Source organism: Arachis ipaensis, chromosome B2 (genome assembly GCF_059453495.1).
Source record: "Arachis ipaensis isolate K30076 ecotype BB chromosome B2, ASM5945349v1, whole genome shotgun sequence".
Lineage (NCBI taxonomy): Eukaryota > Viridiplantae > Streptophyta > Magnoliopsida > Fabales > Fabaceae > Arachis > Arachis ipaensis.
The window spans coordinates 95,104,243-95,125,721 of NC_142437.1; the positions used below are offsets into that span (position 1 = coordinate 95,104,243).

Sequence of the window (21,479 nt, forward strand, 5' to 3'; positions counted from 1 at the left end):
TGTTACCTTCTCATCTCTTCTCGTCTAATCTCAACTCCAATTGCTACATGACCAATTAAATCAGTTAGGGTTTTGGAAAATAGAAAATAAGAAGAAAAAGAAGCAAAAGAATAAATTGTTATGTTTCTTATTACTAGGACACTTAAATTTTTAGTAACGCTAAAAAAATTATATAAAGAAGTATCACCATTTTATTTAATAATGACCGTTTAAGTAAGGGTCATAAAATAAGTATAGTTATTCATCTAATTTAGTGTAGTGATCCTGTGCTAAACTTAATCACATACAATGCATGTATATAAAAAAGAAAGAGATGCCTGTTTACATGTACCCTTATTAACACTTCTTTAACATGTGTTGATTTTTTTATTATTTATTTAGAAAAAAATCCAAAATAATTTAATAAATGTTTCACAGAATTCAGGTTTATATAATACAATCCAACTCAATTAAGTTCATCAGCAAGTCATGCAAATTTAATTATGCCTCTTAATTTCATAATCCTTATTACTCTAACCATAAAAATTCGTAAAATATTGGTCCTACCAATCCGACACCTAATAAGAAACTTGAATGAAACTTTATCTCATAATTCTTGAATATCACACTCTTATAATTATCCTCTCTGAACTCTTCCTGACCTTAATGATCACTGATCAATTTATTAATTTAAGAAAAATTTTTAGTACTCCACAATTCTCTATTTACAGATTGTCGTTATCAATTTTCTTTAAATCTTATATCAGCATCATCATGAATCATAAAGGTTCTTATCCAACTCATTTTCATCTAAATAAGAACTTTCTTCAAAGGGGTCTACGCCCTCATCATGGCTAGGCACTAAGGTTATCCGAGTACCCGATAATATGTCAAACCGCTTATCTCCTAATTGATTAAGGACGTGTTTTACAACAAAGTACCAACAACACAAAATCTTAGAAAGATTTATCATATAACAAATTTCATCTTAACTCAATTTGAGCTCTTTCAAACGAGTCACATTGGTTCTAATCTCACCATCACTACTTTAGGTAGCAAACCCTTAGAATTCTCAAAATCCATATGTACATCAAGCAACTAGTTCTTCCGAGAATCAAAGACTCATACAAAATCAAACAATCAATCATACAAATAATCATTTCAACCAACACAACAATTTATCAAACAATTCATAATTGCGTCTAGATAACTTAGCATTCATGCAAGTATAGTTTTCTAATTTCAACTTCCTTTGATTTCTCACGTGCTCAAACTATCATCACTAGCTTTTTAACATTTCTAAGTTGTTTTCGACAATCTAATAGCATCCACATATACGCAATTCAACAATATTAAGTTAGCCAAACTTAATACCACGAATTATGCAAAGGTAAGACAATAGCATTAATCGAAAGGCGGTCATGCGCATAAAACTCTAATTCCTACTTCCTTGACAAGACCTAATGCATAACAGGCATTTAGAGTATGCAATGAAGTATAGTCAATTAATTTCTCAGGTTCCACAAAAATGATTGCTTTAATACCATAATGTAACACTTTTATTATCAGAATATCATATTTAAGTCATGATATTGCTAATGGCAAAGATATTATGAGCATACCCTGTATTACCTACTTACATATCATAAGAGTCTTTAAGAACGAAACTTAAAGCTAAAGGCATTTTTTTCAATTACTAAAACTTTAAATTTTAAATAAGAAAATATCCCATTATTATAAAAAATTATAAGTCCTAATTAATTTAAAATTCAATTTATCAAAACTTGATTTGATTACCTTTAATAAAATAATTTCTGAAAATAAAATTTTGAACAAATAAAATAAATTAAAACTGGTTCATAATATAATCTTTAAAAATTTCAGATTTTACACCAAAAACACTATCATAAGAGTTGAATTAACAAAGAGAATTCACAAAGAAGCAACAAAACAGAAAAAGACAGTAACTAAAGAACTCAAAAAAGATAGCACTCAACAAGTAAACCACCTCCTATAAATTGACTTAAAGCTAATGTTGATGCCGCCTTTGACAAAAAAAAACTGGAGATGCGGCAATTGATGTAATATTCAAGAATGTTAAAGGAAAATTAGAGTTCAGTCACCAAAAAAAAAGGAAAATTAGAGTTCGGATTCTTCAAAAAAATTAAAGTTCACTCTAGTTTAGCAACTGAGGCAAATGCAATTAGACAAACATTTATAGTAGTAGAAAATCTAGGAATGGGAAGAACAGAGACAGCCAACAATTCATTCATGCAATAAAATCTCAAGGTTCATTAGGAGAAATTAAAACAATTCTGCAAGATATTCAATTTCTGAGAAACCGATTGCCACACTATGGGTTTACCTGGCTCAAATAATTGTTCAGCTAATAACAAACTCGAACAAATTACAGGCGCATGGTGCATGTATCCTACACAAGAAGTTGCAGAAATAATAGGAAAAGATAAATTCGGAATAACTTGATAAATAATTGATAATTCTATTATTATAATGATTGTTTTGGTGTTACATTGAAAATGCTTTCCTACAAGTGTAAGGGCGTGTTTATGTTATTATCAGTAGTCATGGTTTTTCATTGTTGCTATATCTCTTAGAAATATTTCTTTTCTTTTCCTTTTTAATTCTTTCTTTCCATTTAATCTAAAATGTGTATTTAGAATTTACATTCTTCGATTTAATTTTACGAAATTTGATTTAAAATTTGTAGCGTTAATAAAGAAATTGTTGACTTTCTAATTTGTATGTTCGTTGATTATAAAACACTAAATACCACATTATATATAACAGAAGAAGAGGCTTAAATGAGATGATTGATTTAATTTTTACGAGAATTAGAGGGCTAGATCTAAATCATAAAATTTTGTGAATGAATATCAATATTTACTTTTATTCTTGAAATATCAAATTAATTTCCAATTTTAAGAAATTTTTCACAATTGATTTATACAGTAAAATATTTCAATTCAACTATAAATTGGTAAAATCAAAGTTCTGAATAATGATGAACTACTTAATAAGATTTTTCACAATTGTCATTAAACTTGTAAAATTAAATACTTAAAAGTCATTAAATAATATATTTATATAAAATATGTTCTTAAAAATAATTTTCTTTTATTTTAATTAACCTTTTAAAATTGGTTTATATTATTAAAATGAATATCGATTTGATCAGTTTATCTATTATATTTTTTTTATTGATTTTTAGCAACTTTTTTTTTAGCATGAACAATTTTAACAAGTGATCGATTCGCAACTAATATGATTAAATTGACCGATTCAATAAATTTTCGTAACAACATTATTTACCTCATAATCTATCAAAAGTTATTTATTCACAAGCAAATGAAATTGAAATATAGTGTAGAAATGAAATGAAAAGGACAAAAAGTTAATAAGAACTTAATTGTTAGAGCGGTCGCATGAGGCGATTTTATGTTTTTCTATTATTTAACTAACTCATAATTATTGGTATATATTGTACAATGCGCTAACTAGTGGAACTTTTTTTTTTTTTTTTTTTTTGATATTTTGTATGAAATTAAACTCTCAACCCAAATGGGGAGAAAACAAAATCGGCAAAATACATTAACTCTAAATCATAATACTCATTTTTTCTCTAAACAAACATGAATCACTAACAAAGGACATTCACAAAAATTTATTCTAATCCCCCCAACAAACACAACCATCATTCTTTCGGCATTATTATCAAGATAATAATCAGTTTGTAGATATGAATTATAATAACACCTGTGACTAACTATACCAGAACAATCACCAACTCCTAATTACACTAAAGGTACTCTTTTACCATTTACATCTTGTGCTACTTTTCTTCGCTTATCAATAAAAAAGTAATCTTTTGATTTTTTCATTATGAATTTCAAATGATAACTAAAAAAACTTAACTTGCCATACTTTTCATATTCTGATCAATGTGAACAACTTGACACAATGTCAATTCTCTGCCTTTCCTCTCTGATTCTTCATCATCAAGAAATATGATATCATTTTACAAGCAGTATGGGATCCATGTTTTAAGAAAATTAAAGCTAATGTGTGAGAACTTGTAAGATGTTTAGTAAGGGTTATCTGGATGAACTCTTCATGAGCGAGACGGAAATTTTTGTTGAATCTTGGTCCTTGAACCAGTTGGTAAGAGTACTTATAAAGAGTTTCGACGCTTAAGTTAATCTTGTAACACCCTACCATACAGAGTCTTATGCTTAAGTCATAATTCAGAGATGGCAAGGTATTACGACCTCTAAAACCAAAATTTAGTACGTTTAGTAGTATGAATAATTGATTATAACTAGGAGCCTTCGTAGAAAAAAGGGGTAAACAAAAACCGTAACTCGAAAGCGCAACACTCCGATCGATAACGTAACAAACAGGGATAAGCTAACGCGAGATCATATATATACAAAGGAGTGTCAAAAACAGGAATATCAAGACTCAAAATCCGGCCGCGAAGATAACCGGTCCGAGCATAGCAATATGTACATATAATAAAATAAGGAAAACCCCAAAGGAAACCCAAAGGGACACAAATACAGAAATCTATTCTCCAAAACCTCCTATAAGAGGAGTCATCACAGTTTGTATTATTTAATGGAGATAAAAGTATCTAAACAAGATATATAACCCAAAACAGAGTCCCGAGAACAAAGGATCTTCGCTAATCCAGAAGTTTCCAGCATGCCTCAATGAGAAGCCTCGCGTCCTGCATCTGAAAACCACAAAATCCGCATGGGTGAGAACCAGAGGTCCCCAGCACAGTAACAGCTTCCACATATATAATACATAATAATAGAGGAAAGCCAAAGGCAAATCCTAGAACTTCCTCCAAATAATATCAAAGCTTATAAACAAGCTAAACCATAAGTGGCAACTGACTAAAGATTCTTCAGTCTAACTAATACTTCCCTTTCCAATTCCTTCAGACCTCCCAACCACCAGCAGGAGTATAATATAGCAAACACAGTTATATCAGACAAGAGATTTACAAATAGGAACAGATAAGACATTTAGACAATTAGCAAGTAATATGCAGTCAAATAGGCAATCTCAAACAATTCATGTAGTATGCTTATGATGCATGCCTGTCCCTAGTGGCTGATGATATCATCTGTCGGTTATAGAGCCAACCCGACAAGTCCTGGTAGCTAACCATTGGACTGTTCCTCTGTCGCGCATCCCCAACTCGAGTTATACTCATCATAAACTTGATCATAATCATGATCCATATCCATCACCCTCACTGGTGAATATTTACGGGGGCGAGCTCATCCGGGCCTTTCACAGTGCCCCGCCACACTTACGATATAGGTTCAAAAGAGCTTTGAGTCTCAACCTGGAGCACGTGGTGGCTAGCCACTGCTTCTTCCCAGGGAAACCCTCATCTCCGATGGTGGAAGTGCAAACATTCACAATTCATTCAACAGCATATATGCATTTATACTTAGCCATAATCATGGCTCCGCCGTAACACGGCAATAATCTAGCCATCCGGCTTACGGTTAAATCCATAACCAGCCAATTCATTAACAATTACGGCCCTTCGGCCCATGGCACAACAAGCACTTCCACCGCCATTCTCCGCATCTCACATAATCATCTTTGATCCTCATTGATCATTCATTTTTCCCTTGCTTCACTCGCAAGTTACCACATTCACTAGCCCTTTTCCTCATGCTAGGCATATCATAATGATTTAAGATATAAGTGGTGAGATCGGAGGCTTAGAAGTATGAAATTTGGCTTTTAAAACTCAAAAATTAACTTTGGGATGAAAACAGGGCCACGCGTACGCGCACTCCACGCACACGCGCGGATGGCCAAAAACTCATTGACGCGCAAGCGTCATACGCGCGAACGCGCGGGTTGAAAAATATCCAAACGGCGCGCAAGCGTCAGCCACGCGTACGCATGGGTGCTCTTGCGCCCAGGCACAAAACTGGCACAATTCTGGCACAACTCTCTGGAAAATAGCTGGGCATATGGCGCAGCGTATCGACGCGCCCGCGCACACCACGCGCACGCGTGGATGGTGCTTCCTGGAAGAATGGCGCGCACGCGCCAAGTGCGCCTACGCGCGGAGGGTTATTCTGCTAAAAATTTTCTAAGTTAAAAGCTGCAGAATTCACAGATTCAACCCCCAATCTTCCGACGGTCATAACTCTCTCATTTTAAATTTCACCCGTTCTTTGAACGGCATGGATATCCCGAATCCAATTTCATTTCTAAACAGATTTGGCACAAATCAGAGATCCGTAGTCCAGGTTATGTCCCGTCAAAATATGTCCAAAAACCATGTTTTCATACAAAACCACAAAGTGCCAGTTTCAAAACAAGCCACTTTCAACTCTTTTCAAAATCAATCAAAACATTCCAATTTCAACCATTTTCTTTGAAATCATTCAAAATGTACCAAAATCAACAACAAGCCATCCTCAACTCACACATTGACACTTTACCAAAATTTCCAAAACCACATCCAACCATTTTAACACTTCTCAATCAAATGGCTAAAGGACAAACACAATATCATGTCATACATCCTTCCTCATCCCAATTTCCAATAATTCCATTTCCAATCAACCATCATTATACATAATCATCATCATACTCACCATCAACATGGTACCACCCATCAATTCAATCTCAATCATTCATCAAGCATATATCACAACATGTATTTTCTCATATATCTCACAATCAAGGCATCAATATTCATAATCACATATATGATCACATCATATATCTCAATCATTCAACAACATCATCAATTCAATGCCTATCTTAGGGCCTCTAGCCTAGGTATTTCCTACCACATTACATATTAGATACGGGAAACCGAAACCATACCTTAGCCGATTTTCCACGCTCAACCGGAGCACTTCCAAACCACTTGTCCACAAGCACTCAAGGTATCAACACCTCCAAGAACAGATTTTATCACACAAAACCCTCTTCCAAGCTTTCCAAAATCATCAATCAAGCTCCAATATTCACATATACACAACCTAAGCCACAATCATCATATCCATACACAACATCTCAATACCCAAACATCATAGAACAACAATTTACACTAGGGTTGAGAATCTTACCACACCCAAGGTCCAAGGAGACAAGATTAACCTTTTCCTTCAAGAGAGTTGGGTCCTATAACATCAAAGAGCCCAAAATCTCAACATTTTTTCTCATGAAATTCGAAATCAAGGCTGGAAATTCGAAGAGCAAAACGTGGCTTACCTCAAGATTGATTATATGGGTTTTGTAGAGCTCTCCGCAGTGAACGCGTGGCCGTAAATGGTGTGGCAATCGGAGCTCTAGATCAAAAGTTATGGTGGTTTGAAGATCAACCAAGGGAGAGAACTTGAGAGAGTGTTCTTCCCTCCATAGCCTCCATTTCAGCGTGTTTAGTGTGTTGTGAGGAGAGAGAGTGCTGAAAACTAGGGTTTTATTTTAGTTTAGTTGGGCCAAGGGTCCACTTTGGGTCCGGTTGGACCGGTTTGGCCCGTTCGGTCCAATCTTGATCCGATTTCTATAAAATTGGTACTGAAATTCTCGTCTCAATTTCCTCTATCATATTAAGCCATAAAATAACATTTTTTTGGCTTTCTAGAATAAATTCTCATTTATGGGTTAATTAGCCGTTAATTAACCGGGTCTTACAAATCTCAATCCAAGAGACAAGAAACATAAGGATTAGAAGTAGATGTCATACTTTAGACGCGAATTATTGGCCTCTATTATTTATAGTATTTGGTGGACAAAGATTTGTGTAGTCTCATTTAAGACCCATGCTAGATTTCTAAGAACGTAATCCAGATTCCAGATGGCTTCTTTTCTAGGTCAAAATGTTCCTTGCCGGAAGTAGTACTTAAACCCAATTTTAAAGCTGGTTGTAACACAAAAAAAAAAGACCAGCTATATATTTCCACTTCAATTTTGATAATAACAATAATAAATAATGAGATTATTCATCCTCCACAAGTTGCATCTTCCACAAGCAAAGCTTGTTGAGTTTAGGTCCCTCAAAAGTAGATCAGTTTATAAATAGAACAATAATATAATGTGACTTTCCCTAAAATAAATTGTTGGCGCCTTGGCGGGAACCTACCAATTACTAATAAGTGTATATATAATGTTTGTTAAAATTCTCTATTCTCTGTTTTGAACATTTTTTTTCTATCTCCCAATTGTCCTTGATACCATCACTATATATATGGATCAAGAGTGATTCTCATTTCGTATTTCTCTCTGCAATATTTTAATTACTTGTTTATTTGTAGGTGACGTCTGTGGTGATACTTATTTATTGGTGGCTAAGGTGGGCAAGCTGATGAGAGCAATATAATGTGGCACGTGTTATGTTTGAACAAAGAAGATGAAGTGTTTGATTGATTTAAACATGGTGATTTTAGTAATGAAGCACGATAAAATTATTGGATCAGTAAACGTAAATGATTGACAATTCAAATTTAAAGAGTTGAGTAAATCAATGAAAAAAAAATCTGTAAAATTAAAAAGCAAAATTATATTTATGAACTATGTTTTGTATTGCAGAATGAGATGCATTACGACTAATTTAGAAGACATTAATGTTTCTGCTGTTGTGTATCTTGGCTATCCATCGACGATTTTATGTTTTTTCCGATGAATTAATTTACATACAGTAACATAAAAGAAGGAAAATAGGAAATGAATCAAGATGAATTCACTCATGAAGTAGTATTAGTGGACTAAGAAAATACAAAAAAATAGTCAAAATATAATAGTTCTGAGCTTTCTAGCTTCAATTTGTGGAGCTGAAATTTAAGAAAAATAAAATAACATGAGGGTTGCGTATGGCATTTTTGTTTTGGAGAATCAACTAATAAAATAAATTCAATTTTGTTTTGTTTGGGCTGGTACAGTTTCTTTGTTCCCTAAATCCAGTAGGCTCCACACTTTTTGTTTTTGGCTAACCCAATTAAGGTCCAAACAACAAAAATGACTTTTCAGACATGAAATAATAATATTGTAGTCGCAGTAACTCAGTGCAAGTCACCACACATTTATCATCACATAAACATTGATTATAGGTTAGATTACAATAGTCTTTTCCAAACCCGTTAGTGACTCGTCACACATATACAGTAGCTGGTCAAACCATAATCACCCTTAACCATGAAATTCCAAGCCACCAGAAAATCCACCTTATTTGTATATATCAATAATCTTGGTAAAATTTAATTAAATTTCTGGCTCGGGTGTTGTTTCCTATATCATCATGCGTGTCCCCTGGCCTGAGTCTCTTATCCAAGGCGATTTTGATTTAGTCAAGGAAGCGGGTATAGAGTTTACTAATTGTGACCCACTAATTCTAACATTAGGAATTGAATTCGATTCATTTAGAAATGGACCCTTTCTCTGCTAATAATTAACTTAAAAAATTTTAAACAATTTTTATTTTTAACTTAACAAGAAAGTAAAGAACAAAAAAGAATAAAATTGGCTGAACATTAGTTAATAAAAAAAATTATTTCAAGTTTTTTAAGTTGATTGATAGTTGATTAAAAAAAGGATTATATTTAGACTTTCTTTTTAAATGACGCGTTTTATGCAATTGCTAGTCAATAATGAAGTCATCGATCTAAAAATTATATTGGAATAAAATAATTTTAAACTAAGAAAACTATTTTTTCTGAAAATATAACAACCACAATCTGCCACTAACAAAATGTATATATTCTGTTTGGGAAAATTCATGCATTTTTCTAACGTAACGTGTAGACTTTGCTACTTTGAAATTAAATTAACCTCTTTCCTTGAAAATCCTTTATTCGTTATATATGGTGAGAAGATAAGTACTATATATACATACATGAAGTTGAAACTAATAAGTTGCTGACCTTATGATAATTCAGTTAATCAGATTTTGGAAGAATGGAAGCAAGTACGTATTTGTATACTTCAACCTTCTTTTTTTGTTCCATATCATCTTTGTGGCAGAAAACAGTGAAGTGAGGAAGATGTGAAACTTTAAACATGACATTGACCTAAACCACCGGAGTATGTTGAGTGTTCTTATTGGAAAACGAAGGTGGTATGCCCTCTAAAATATAAAACAGCGACGTGACATAACGTGCTACATTCCAATATTCCTCAGACAAATAATTGTACTTAGCCAAGAAATTCAAAGTCGTCACACCCATTTAAAATTAATGATAGACTGTCCCTGCTTGTTGACTTAGGATTTTTTAAACCAAATATTCAACCAGATAAAGATGATTAATGTTTATAAACTTGAATGAGTATTATTTATTTATTTAGAGCTACTAATTAAATAAAAGTACTTTAGAATAGAAATAGTCTCAACATAAATAAAATACTAGATTAAGTATTACAAAATCAATTTATGCAACCTGAAAGGCATGTAAGGCCCCCCGAATGAAGTTATCATGAACTGACTTCTTTGTTACTTTATTATTTTCCTTTTACAGAAGTGATTTAGAAGCGAATACACATGTTGACTTCCAAATAAAATAGGGTTATTCTAGTATAACTATAGTTATCAAAACCGAATCGATAATTAATCGGATTATATGATCGGATTACTGGGTCATTGGTTTAACCGGTGGATCACTGATTTATCAGGTTAACTCGGTCATAATAAGAAAATATAAAATTATATAAATAAAATTAAAATAATATCTTAAAACTTAAAATACAAGTCTTTACAAACATTAATAATCTAATATCAATTTTTAAACATAACTAATAATCTAAAAAAGAAGATAATAAATTAGTCTCTAATACAAAATACGTTCCCAATTTAAATCAATAAGAGCAAGTGAAAGATAACATAATCAGTAAATCAAGTCCAAGGGGTGAGCTCAAAGTCGGCATCAACATCTTCATAAGACAAATTTGGAGTTTGATCAATATTTTTCTCATTTTGATTTGCACCCATATCTTCTATAGCATTGTTACTCGGTCCATCATTATCTTGGTCATATTCCAAATTTAATTGATCTATATTTGTGTATTTTCCACAAATTAATATCAAGAATAATTCGTAATAGCAACTGACAATTAAAATATTCAAGCGATTGAAAAATTTACAATGACGCCAAGCATATCAGTCTTTTCTCTATTATTATAAACTCTTTTAGTGGTAATAAGGTCAAGGGTAGGAGTTGCTGATGATGTTTGTTCTTGAGATGGTAGGGTTTCTGACGGTGTTTAAGATGAAGACTTTTTTAAAATTCTAGCAAAAGAAACAAAATATTTTCAGCAACAAAAGATTTACTTAACTCAATTTTTAAGTAACACAGCAACCACCACCATTCCACCAAAGTTCACTTATTCAACAAGCAGCAACTCTAAACAAACCAGCAACAAACAACAACAACTCTAAAAAATATAGTAAATACAACAGCAGCAACCAGCAACAATTCTATACCAACACAGCAACCAGCAACAAACAACCCTAAAAAACTAAATACAACAGCAGCAACCACCAAATTCAAGAACAATTCTAACTAAAATTCGGCCAGATTCAACAACTACTCTAAAAAATCAAATGCAACAGTAATATCCACCAGATTCCATAACAATACTAACTAAAATATGCTCAGGTTCAACAACTCTAAAAATCAAATACAATAGCAACTGACCCAAGAGAGCAAAGGCACTGAGGCATAGATGCTTCTTGATGAACGCTTTCTGAGCTTTCTGACGACCACCACCACCACCCAACTGACCTGAGGGAGCAGAGGCAGATATGTTCTATCGCTGACGATGTGAGGCCGACACTGAGAGTGACGACGAGGTGAGGCCGAGACTGAGAGTGACAACGAGGTGAGGGGAGAGACGACGGATTGACGAGGTGAGGCCATGAGGGAGAGGGTGAGGCCGTGAGGGACTGCCGAGTGTAGAGCTCGAACGACAGAGAGCCGATGGAGAGACGAGGTTGGCTGGGGATTGATGGGTGAAAAAATGTCGGTTAAGAATTTCTTATAAAAACAGCGTTGCAAGTACAGTCTTAACCGACGAAGATTTCACTATCAATTTAAAAGTGTGTCACAGTTAAAAATAAATAACCGAGAGTAGAATCCCAGGTCGTTTCCCAAAGAGTTGACACAATGATCCAAATTATTGATCAGGATTTTTTTGAGTATTTTTAAGGATGAGAACAAAAAAATTAAATAACCAGAAATTAAAGCAATGAATAATAACAAGAGGTGTTTTGTATTTGAAATAAAGACCTTGGTTAGGAGAGATAATTGAAATTTCTATCCTTGTTGTCTTTCCCAAGTGTAATAGCAAAGGTTTATTGCTTCCACGTAGTTATCCTCTTGCAGTTGCAGGAAAGTCAAGTGGGTACCACTAACTCTAGCTCACAAGTCCTAGTCACTTCAGGGGACTAGAGTTGGTGAAAATCGAGTTAGCTAGCAATTTCCAATTACATATTACACTTGAGTATCACAACTCAAGGATTTCAAATTAATCAACTCCTAAGCCAAGTTGGGAGTTCTACTTTATTAACATGAATGCTATTTTCAATAACATATAATAGGAATAAATAAAAGACATGGTAAAATTCTGAGAAATTAATAAAGTTAAAACTGGCGTGAACAATAAATAACATGAATCAAATACATACTAAAATTAAACATAAAAATAATTTATTGTATTAATAAAATTTAAAAACAACAAAATCCAAACATGAATTCAAAGTAACTAAATGGAAAAATAAAAGAAGTAGAAGTAATAGAGAAGCAAACTATAACGACAATGTCTCCACTTGAAGGAATTAACAACTCTCTTAAGATCCAAGTCAATGCAAAACTACGAATATCCAAACCCTAGAGAAAAGTAGGTGTTTTTCTCTCTAGAATTCAAAACTAAAAACTAAAACTAAGTGAAAACGAAAGTGTCTTCAGTCTCAGCTACACCCCTGCCTCTAGTCTGCATTTTTGGGCTTGAAACTGGGTCCAAATCAGTCCAGAAATCACCCCCAGCAAGTTCTGATAAGTGCAGCACGTGACGCTCTGTCACGCGTACGCGTCGCCACGTGTACGCGTCAGTCACGCGTATGCGTCGCTGTGAGATGCTCCAATTCACGCACACGCATCAGCCATGCGTGTGCGTCGCTCCTCGCTTCTCAGCTCCTTAGTTTCTTATGTTCCTTCCACTTTAAGATGCTTCTTCTTCATCCTTTAAGCCATTCATGCCCTGTAAACCTGAAAACGCTTAACAAAAATATCATGGCATCGAATGGTACAAAGGATAATTAAAATTTAATAATTTTAAGGCCTAGGAAGCATGCTTTCAATCATAGCATAAAATTAGGAAGGAAATAAAAAACATAAAATTTACATGAATAAGTGTGAAAGAAGTTGACAAAAATCCACTTAATTCAGTCCAAAATATATCATAAAATAGTGGTGTATCAGGGATTTCGGCGGTTATATTGGAACTCAGACTCTCAGAGTCTCAGATGCCATTAGGGGCAATGGGGGGAAGGGGGATTAGCCATTAGATTAGGGTTTCACTTTCAACAAGAGGGGAGGGGGCTGAATGTGGAACGACGCCGTTTCAACATGATTTAAAAAAAAAATTTCACCACCCGGACCGGGTCAAATCAACCGGCTGAGTAACCGGTTTTCACTAAAACTCGTCGAGTCAAACCGAGTTTCACCGGGTTCATTGCATAGCCGGTTCAACGAGTAGCTTGGCCTGGCCAGATGACCGGGTGACTGAATTTTTGGTCAAACCGGCCGGATCGAGCCGGGTTTGATAACTATGAGTATGACTATGTTATAGTGACTACTATAATATAGTATTTTAAAAAGTGTGGCTAAAATTAAAGTAACGTTTTTTTCTTGTTAAACAACGTTTTTTAAAAGTATCACTTAAAAAAATATGACTTTAATTTTATCAACATTTGCTTAGTCACCATAGTATAGTCATACTAGAATTTACCATATATATATATATATATATGGTAAATTCTAGTATGTATATAAAAATATTGTTTTGCTCCCTAAGGTTTGAGGTCAAAATCGAAATCGCCTTTATTTTTTTTAATTCAAAATGGTCCCCCAACATTATATGTAGTATTAAAATCATCATTTTGATAAATTTACCTTTTATAAAATTTTATAATTAAGAAAAAATGCCCTTCTCTTTATCGTATCACCTCTTTCATCTTCTATTATCTTCCTTTATCTTCATCTTTCTCCGTCACTGCCTTCATATCCTCCATCATCTTCTTTCATCTTCATCTTAATCTATCACCTCCTTACTCTGAGGAGCTTCTTGTTGTAGTTTCTGGAAAAGAATTTCACTCCCCTTTCACATACGCCTTTCCACGGCTAAGAATGGAACCAAGGTTCGAGTCGGAGAAGTTTTATTGTTTCGGCTATACACCGGTATCAAAGATTCCGATGATGATGTTGGAGCCATAATCAGACTCTGACCATATGCCACATTGGTTGCGGAGGCCAAGGAATTGCAGGGAGCGAGGGAAGAGGAGCTGGCGGTGGCGCTCTTCGAAAACGAGGATTGAAGGGTGTTGGCTTATGGATGCAACCTGGTTGTCCGTGAGGACCGTAGAGAAGCCATGAAAAATGGTGTCGTACACATGGAGGATGCGGTGTTGCTTGGTGAACTTTGAAATATACCAATGATAATGTATAGGAAAAATGGAGGGATTGGATTGAGAATCAACATAGAAGATAGAGGTCTTTTCGGAGGAAGATAAAGAAAGAAGATGGAAGGTGAAAGACGTGATGGGGTAGAAAGAGCATGATATTTTTTTAAATTATTAAATTTTATAAAAGATGAATTTTTTCAAAAATATAGATTTTAATATTATAATATTAGAGATAATTTTGAATTAAAAAAAAGTTAGGGACAATTTTGATTGTGCATGTGTGTGTGAAGATGGAAGATGAAGGAGGTGATGGAGCAGAAAGAGCATGATATTTTTTTTAATTATCAAATTTTATAAAAGGTAAATTTGTCAAAAAGAATAATTTTAATATTATAGTGTTGGGGACCATTTTAAATTAAAAAAAGTTAGAGACAATTTTAATTTAAACTCAAACCTTAGGGACAAAAATAATATTTATCCCATGTATGTGTGTTTTTTTTTTCCATATTTAATAGTTGTAGGTGGCATGTATGAGTGACATTTTTATTTATTTCAAAAGTAATATCATATAATAAACAAAATTTATTATTTTTGACTAATATTTAATAAATTTAAAATTCTAAATATTAAATTTTAAATTCTAAATTCTAATAATATAAAAATAAAATATTAATCTAAAGAATATTGACTTTCTAATATTTTTCTTATTTGAAATATTATTAATCTAAATAATAATTTTCTTCTAATATTTCTATTATTTTTTTTATTTGAAAGGCAACATTTCCATAGGAATGTGTCGGGTTAGCAGTTAAACCGACAATGTGATATCACAGCTAATAGGACAGACATTCATCATATGCATCTATGTGACATTGTTTGGGTGTGCATATTGTAATTGGTTTGCCTATGTGAATAATTATGTTTAACTGCTAATTGCTATACTTGATGTAACAACTTTGATTGTGTTTGAACCTCTCTACTTGTGTTTGTGGTTGAAATTGGTTGGATTGTGGTGAATTAGATGCTGATTGAGTTGTTTGGGCCTGAGGCCATGATAGATTATGTGATGGGCCGGAATTTGTGATTGGTTTGTGTTTGTGGTTTAGTAAAGTATGAAATTAAAAATCAAACTGGTTCAGTATAGAGTTAATGAACCTATACTTAGAACAGGTTGGTCATTCATGCTGTTAGGAAAACTTTTAATATTTGTACAAAAGGAAAAGGTTTTGAATTTTGAAGAATTAACGAATTTTTCTTTTGAAAAGGATTTTGGATTTTTGAATGTAAATCTTTGATTTTTGAAAAGATATATAAGACGAGCAACGATTACTATATCTTGAACACAGTTTTATTTTACGTATCTTATTATAGCAATTCTCTAATACTATAGTGAGAACCAGCGAGGACGATGTTCTCACTCCCCTACAGGTTTTTCCTTTTCAGGATATGGACGAAAAAGTCATGAAGAGTTTATTTCGTTTTCTGTTTATACGATATTTGTGTATTATTTTAATTATTTATTTTTCCCTTGTCTTTATTCTTACTAATCTTGTAAGAGGGATAGTAATTGTGGTATGTAATGCTTGTAAGTTAATATTATGTATATATATATATATATATATATATATATATATATATATATATATATATATATATATATATATATATATATATATATATATATATTACTTTTTATGCCATTCGAACATCACCCATTTGTTTCAACTTGTCTAACTAGATTAGCTAATCAATCATTGCTTGCTTAGTCCGTTATTCCTCGTGGGATCGACACTCACTTACTGTGAGTTATTACTTAGTACGACCCGGTGCACTTGCTAGTAAGTTGTGGTATTCAAAAATTCGCACCACACATACTTAAGTACATAACAGAAGTGGAACGAAAGAGAGAGGCAGAGAAAGAAAGAGCTCTTTATTTAAGAAAAAAAAAGTTATTTTAATTGTAAAAAGATAGTATCATACGACACATTTTAGTGAGTAAATTTGTAAAATATTACATATTTTAGATAAATTATTTTGGTACTCTCTACAAAATAAGAAATTTAATATTTATGAATAAATAATAAAATATATTATAAAAATATTAATGATAAGAAATCACATATGACATGTGTGTTATATATGAAACTTTAACATTAAGATACTCATTTTCACTAACTTTTACACCATATTTGAGCTATTTAGTGGTTAGTTTTCATCATGACCCATTTGACAGCTAGTATACTTAACTTACAATTTTTAAAATATATTATTGATGGATATTTTTTAATACTCGGTAAGTGCACTAAATCGTATCAAGTAATACCATAGTGAGTGAGTTATCGTTCTCAGGAGGAATAATGGACTGAGCAACAATAGTTAATTAATCACTTCTAATTAGACAAATTAAAACAGAGGAATGAGGAATCAAACTTGTAAACAGAGAATTAAAGTAAATAACAAAGGAGTGAATAAAAATAATGATGTTGAGAGTGTTAAGGTTTCAGCAATGTTCACTTCCTAGAAAAACAATCCTTCTGTTTATTAAGAAAACAGGTTAACCACGAATCTGATTTAATTTTAAATAAGATTCAAAAGTAGTTCTTAACTTGAATTATATGTCACTTATCCAAACTAATCCTAAACAATTGAAACTTATAAGAAAGCATAACTTCCAAAAATTTTCTAATGCGAAATATATGTCACTTACTCAAAGTGGAGTGAAGGTTTTAGAAGGCTTAGAGAAAGGGGGGATTGAATCTATGATCTTCTTTAACGTTAATGAAATGACATTTTACAACAAACTTTCAATCTGATTCTATTTGAACTCAGCAGCGAAAAATTTATGAGACAATTTTATTTTGTCTCATGAATATCAGAAAACAACAGAGAAGAGAAGAAAGAAGCTGACACCATCATGTATCCTGGTTCGGTTGCCTTGTGCAATGCAACCTACATCCAGTCTCGTTGTGGTGGAATTTTCACTATAGTTAAAGTATTACATACACTAATTCCACAGGATTGACACAATCCTTTCACTCTCAAGTTCTAACCTAACTTGACTTGGTTATGCTAATACCTAGCTCTTCACTCTTAGTGCTCACCTAACTAAGAAAGGGATACCTCACTGGTACAAGATATAAGACACAGAATCAACCTAAAGAAATCTGAAATCACTCTAGGCTTTTCACTCAAGTATTTCTCTCTGCCTCTTTCCACTCTTAGGCTTTTACTTGAGCTCTCTCATTCTGCCTTTTACCTCAAGAAATTACAGAAAGATAAACATTAAAAAGAAAATTACAATTTGTAAAATATGAAGGAGATTGATGCTTCAACAGCCTCTTTGCTATGTGATAAACCAGATTTGCTTGCTTCTGATTTAGTTTCTCATTCTGGCAGAATGCTCCTTTGACTAGGAAGCACTGTCCAAGTTGATCAACTTCTTCAAAGAACTCTTCTCAGAACATAAACCTCAAAAACACTGGTTATCTCTCCTTCGCTTCAGAATAATGAAAAATTTTCTTTTGTATCTCCTTGCATGTTGCTGAGTTACTCTCTTCCAAGTCAACTCCTTGAGCTATGTGCTACCAACTTACCATCTCACTTTTTTCCAGTTAATCCCCAAATTAGAAGTTTGAGTCTGACTTTCTCTTGCTTGACTGAAAGCCTCAGGGAAGCAAAGGGAAACAGTCTTTCAATGGTAAACTAGATTTAAGCCATTGAAATACTACTTGGTCCCCAAGACACAAATTTGACCATAGATTTGCAACAGAGCTTCACAGAGATTACTTTCTTCATTTATCCCAATTTGGAGTGGCAGAGAGTTGGGAAAGAGGAGAAGAAAGTACGATGCACGCAAGAGGAAATAAGTCACCTTTATCTTCTGCCTTAGCTTCATGTGGTTTGATTTGGGTGATTTGACCTCTGCCTTTTCTTACTTAATCCTTATCTTTCTTTCTTCTTTGGTGAACAGCTTAGGAACTAAGCTTTCTCTCTCTTTCTCTGGTTTCTGACCGTAGAAGAAAAAGTGAACATTGCTTTACTGGTAGCAAATTGGAGGGATTGGCTTGAGAGATGAATTCGAGCTTGGGTTGGTAATGATTCATTTAGCCCGTTTGATTTTTTTGGCCCATCTGATTTCATTGCTTTGATTCCTTTGGGCTGTTATTGTTTTGTAGCCCACCAGCTTTGGTTTTCTTATCCATCCTATTGGGCTGCTTCTTTGTTTTTCTTTGGCCTGCAACACTTAAACAAACTCAATTAAAAACTAATTGGATGTTTAACCCACTAAAAATAATGTTTGTCATCATAAATTAATTTAGTTAATTTCTTAACTCAACAATCTCTTTAACCCACTAAAAATAATATTTGTCATCATAAATTAATTTAGTTAATTTCTTAACTTAACAATCTCCCCCTTGATGACAAACGTAATTAAAACATTAACCAAAAGGGATTGAATTTGAATGACGTTAAGGAACTTCCTTTTGAATGTTGTCACTTGCTTTTGTGTTGCTCCCCCTAGATTTATGCTCTTTTCTTCCTTCCTGTTTATTATTCTTAGAGAGAATACAATAAAAAGCTACACACAATTCAACTTGACTAAGGGATTTTACACAACTAGCAACACAAATCTTGCCCAATACTGATCATATCATGTCAGCAACCAAACAGAACATCAAGTTTAACCAAGCCATGACACAACAACAAAACTTGTGAGGTAAGGTCAAATTAGCCTGATCACAACCTTATCAAGCGTTCACAACAGTAAGAATCAGATTTACTTCACAAAAAAATGACCACAGCAGCAGTGACTAGGACTTGAGGAGTCAAGTTAATTAGTCCACTTGACTTTCCTTTATTTAGTAAGGGTTAACTAAGTGGGAGCACTAAATAATTCTCATCACACCTGATAAGGATAACTAGGATGGGATTTTCAGTTCTCATACCTTGCCAAGAGTTTTCATAATTTTAATTTATTTTTCTTGCCATTTAAATTACTTATTCCTTACTTCAAAAAAACCCAAAAATACACCTTTTTCCATAACTAATAATAAATCATACCTCCCTGCAATTCCTTGAGATACGATCCGAGGTTTAAATACTTCGGTTATAAATTTTATTGGGTTTTGTTACTTGTGACAACCAAACTTTTGTACGAAAGGATTCTCTATTGGTTTAGAAACTATACTTACAACGCGATTATTTTTATAAAATTCTTTACTGGCAGAAATCCAGTTCGTCAAAATGGCGTCGTTGCCGGGGAATTGCAAACGTGTGCCTTATTATTGGTTATTGTAAATATTTTATTTTGCTTGTTTATTCACTTTTATTTTTGTTTTTAATTTTTATTAGCTACCATGAGTTCTCACCCCCGTCGCTTTGAGTTTGGTTCTAATGTTGTTGAAAGGAATGGAAGCTATAACAGAAACATGAATCAAGGTCAAAACAATTAAAGATGGAAGGAGCCACGAGTATCTGATCAACCCTTTTGACAACAACACCTTCCAAGATACCATGGACAACGACCATTCTACAATGCATGCCAAGACAATAGTTATGGTGGACCTCTTCATGACAACCAACACCCACCAGTATACTATGGTCAAGAGCCATTCCGAGGTGCATACCAAAATGATAGATATGGTGGACCCCCTTGTAGTTACCAACAAGCCCCCATCATATGCCTATGAACCACCTCCTCAACATAGTTATAAACCACCAACTCACAAGCCACCCATCACCATTCACTTCCATATGACCCTAACCCTTATCCACCCCAATTCCAATCCAATTACTCCCAAGAACCACCACTTCTGTATGCACCATGTCCATATCCATCAACCCGAGAATCACAGGAACATCTCAAGGAAACAGTGAATAAATTTCATGCAACCCTTCACCAATTGAATCAAGCGATAAATCGATTACCTTCCCAACGTTCGGACACTCAAGGAACCCCCATGGCTTCATGTGGACAATCTAATGAGGAACGTAGCATGAAGGAGATACTAGAAACTCCGATGGACAGTAAGGAGCATGACTTTATACTGGAACAAGTGGATGAAGCCGAAATTATTGAAGAAGAAGAATTGGTTGAAGACTTAGGAGATGCTGAACCTCCATGGGAATCCAGAATTGTGGAAAATTCCACCAAGCAGTTTTCAATCGATGCTAAGGAGGATAGTGCACAACCCCCAAAGCAGGTATCTTATGAAGAACTGGACGGAACAACTCAAGAAGCGAGTTTCCTTGATGATGATAATCACGAGTCAAGTTCTCCTAGTAATGAACTTGCATCCGCAAGTGAATTCTTTGAGATTAAAGAATCTTCCCCAAGTGAATACAAAGATGATGCGGAGGTAGACTTCTCTCAACCTCCAAATTATGACTTGAGTGATGAGGAAGATATCGAAAACTGTGATCAAGATGTGGTTACAGATGAAGAAGATTGCAAAGAAGTGGAGGAATTTACAGAAGAATACAAGGGAGTAGAGCTTGCAAAACCACTGGAAACACCTATTCCAAGGCCATTACCACCCAATACAAATTTCAAGTGGGTAAAATCCTTAGCCTTTATCTTTACTTTTCCACTTGAATATGGTTTGCTTGAAACAGATGGCCAGCTTAGAGCTCTTTGCGGCTTTAAGAGTAAGAGGGAAATGGTTCGTACTCAGAGCTGGTATGCAAGATTCAATGAGGTTCCACGCTTCAATTTGAGGTACAAGGATTGGTTTCGAGTTCGATTGAATGGGTCTCGGAAGATGTTTGGTCATCTTAGTGAGAATACAAATTCCATACTGCCCGGCAAGAAAAATGCAGATCA

The 21,479-nt window shown here is 33.8% G+C and overlaps 1 long non-coding RNA gene across 1 annotated transcript; it reads right to left on the reverse strand.

Annotated features, from left to right (window-relative positions):
- Positions 1 to 4,658: 4,658 nt before the first annotated feature.
- LOC148574906 (uncharacterized) lies at positions 4,659 to 7,414 on the reverse strand. Its single transcript, XR_015904746.1, has 4 exons — positions 7,261 to 7,414; positions 7,116 to 7,170; positions 6,871 to 7,028; positions 4,659 to 4,732 (listed from the first exon to the last, which is right to left on the reverse strand). It is a non-coding gene; the product is annotated as an uncharacterized LOC148574906 (long non-coding RNA).
- Positions 7,415 to 21,479: the final 14,065 nt, after the last annotated feature.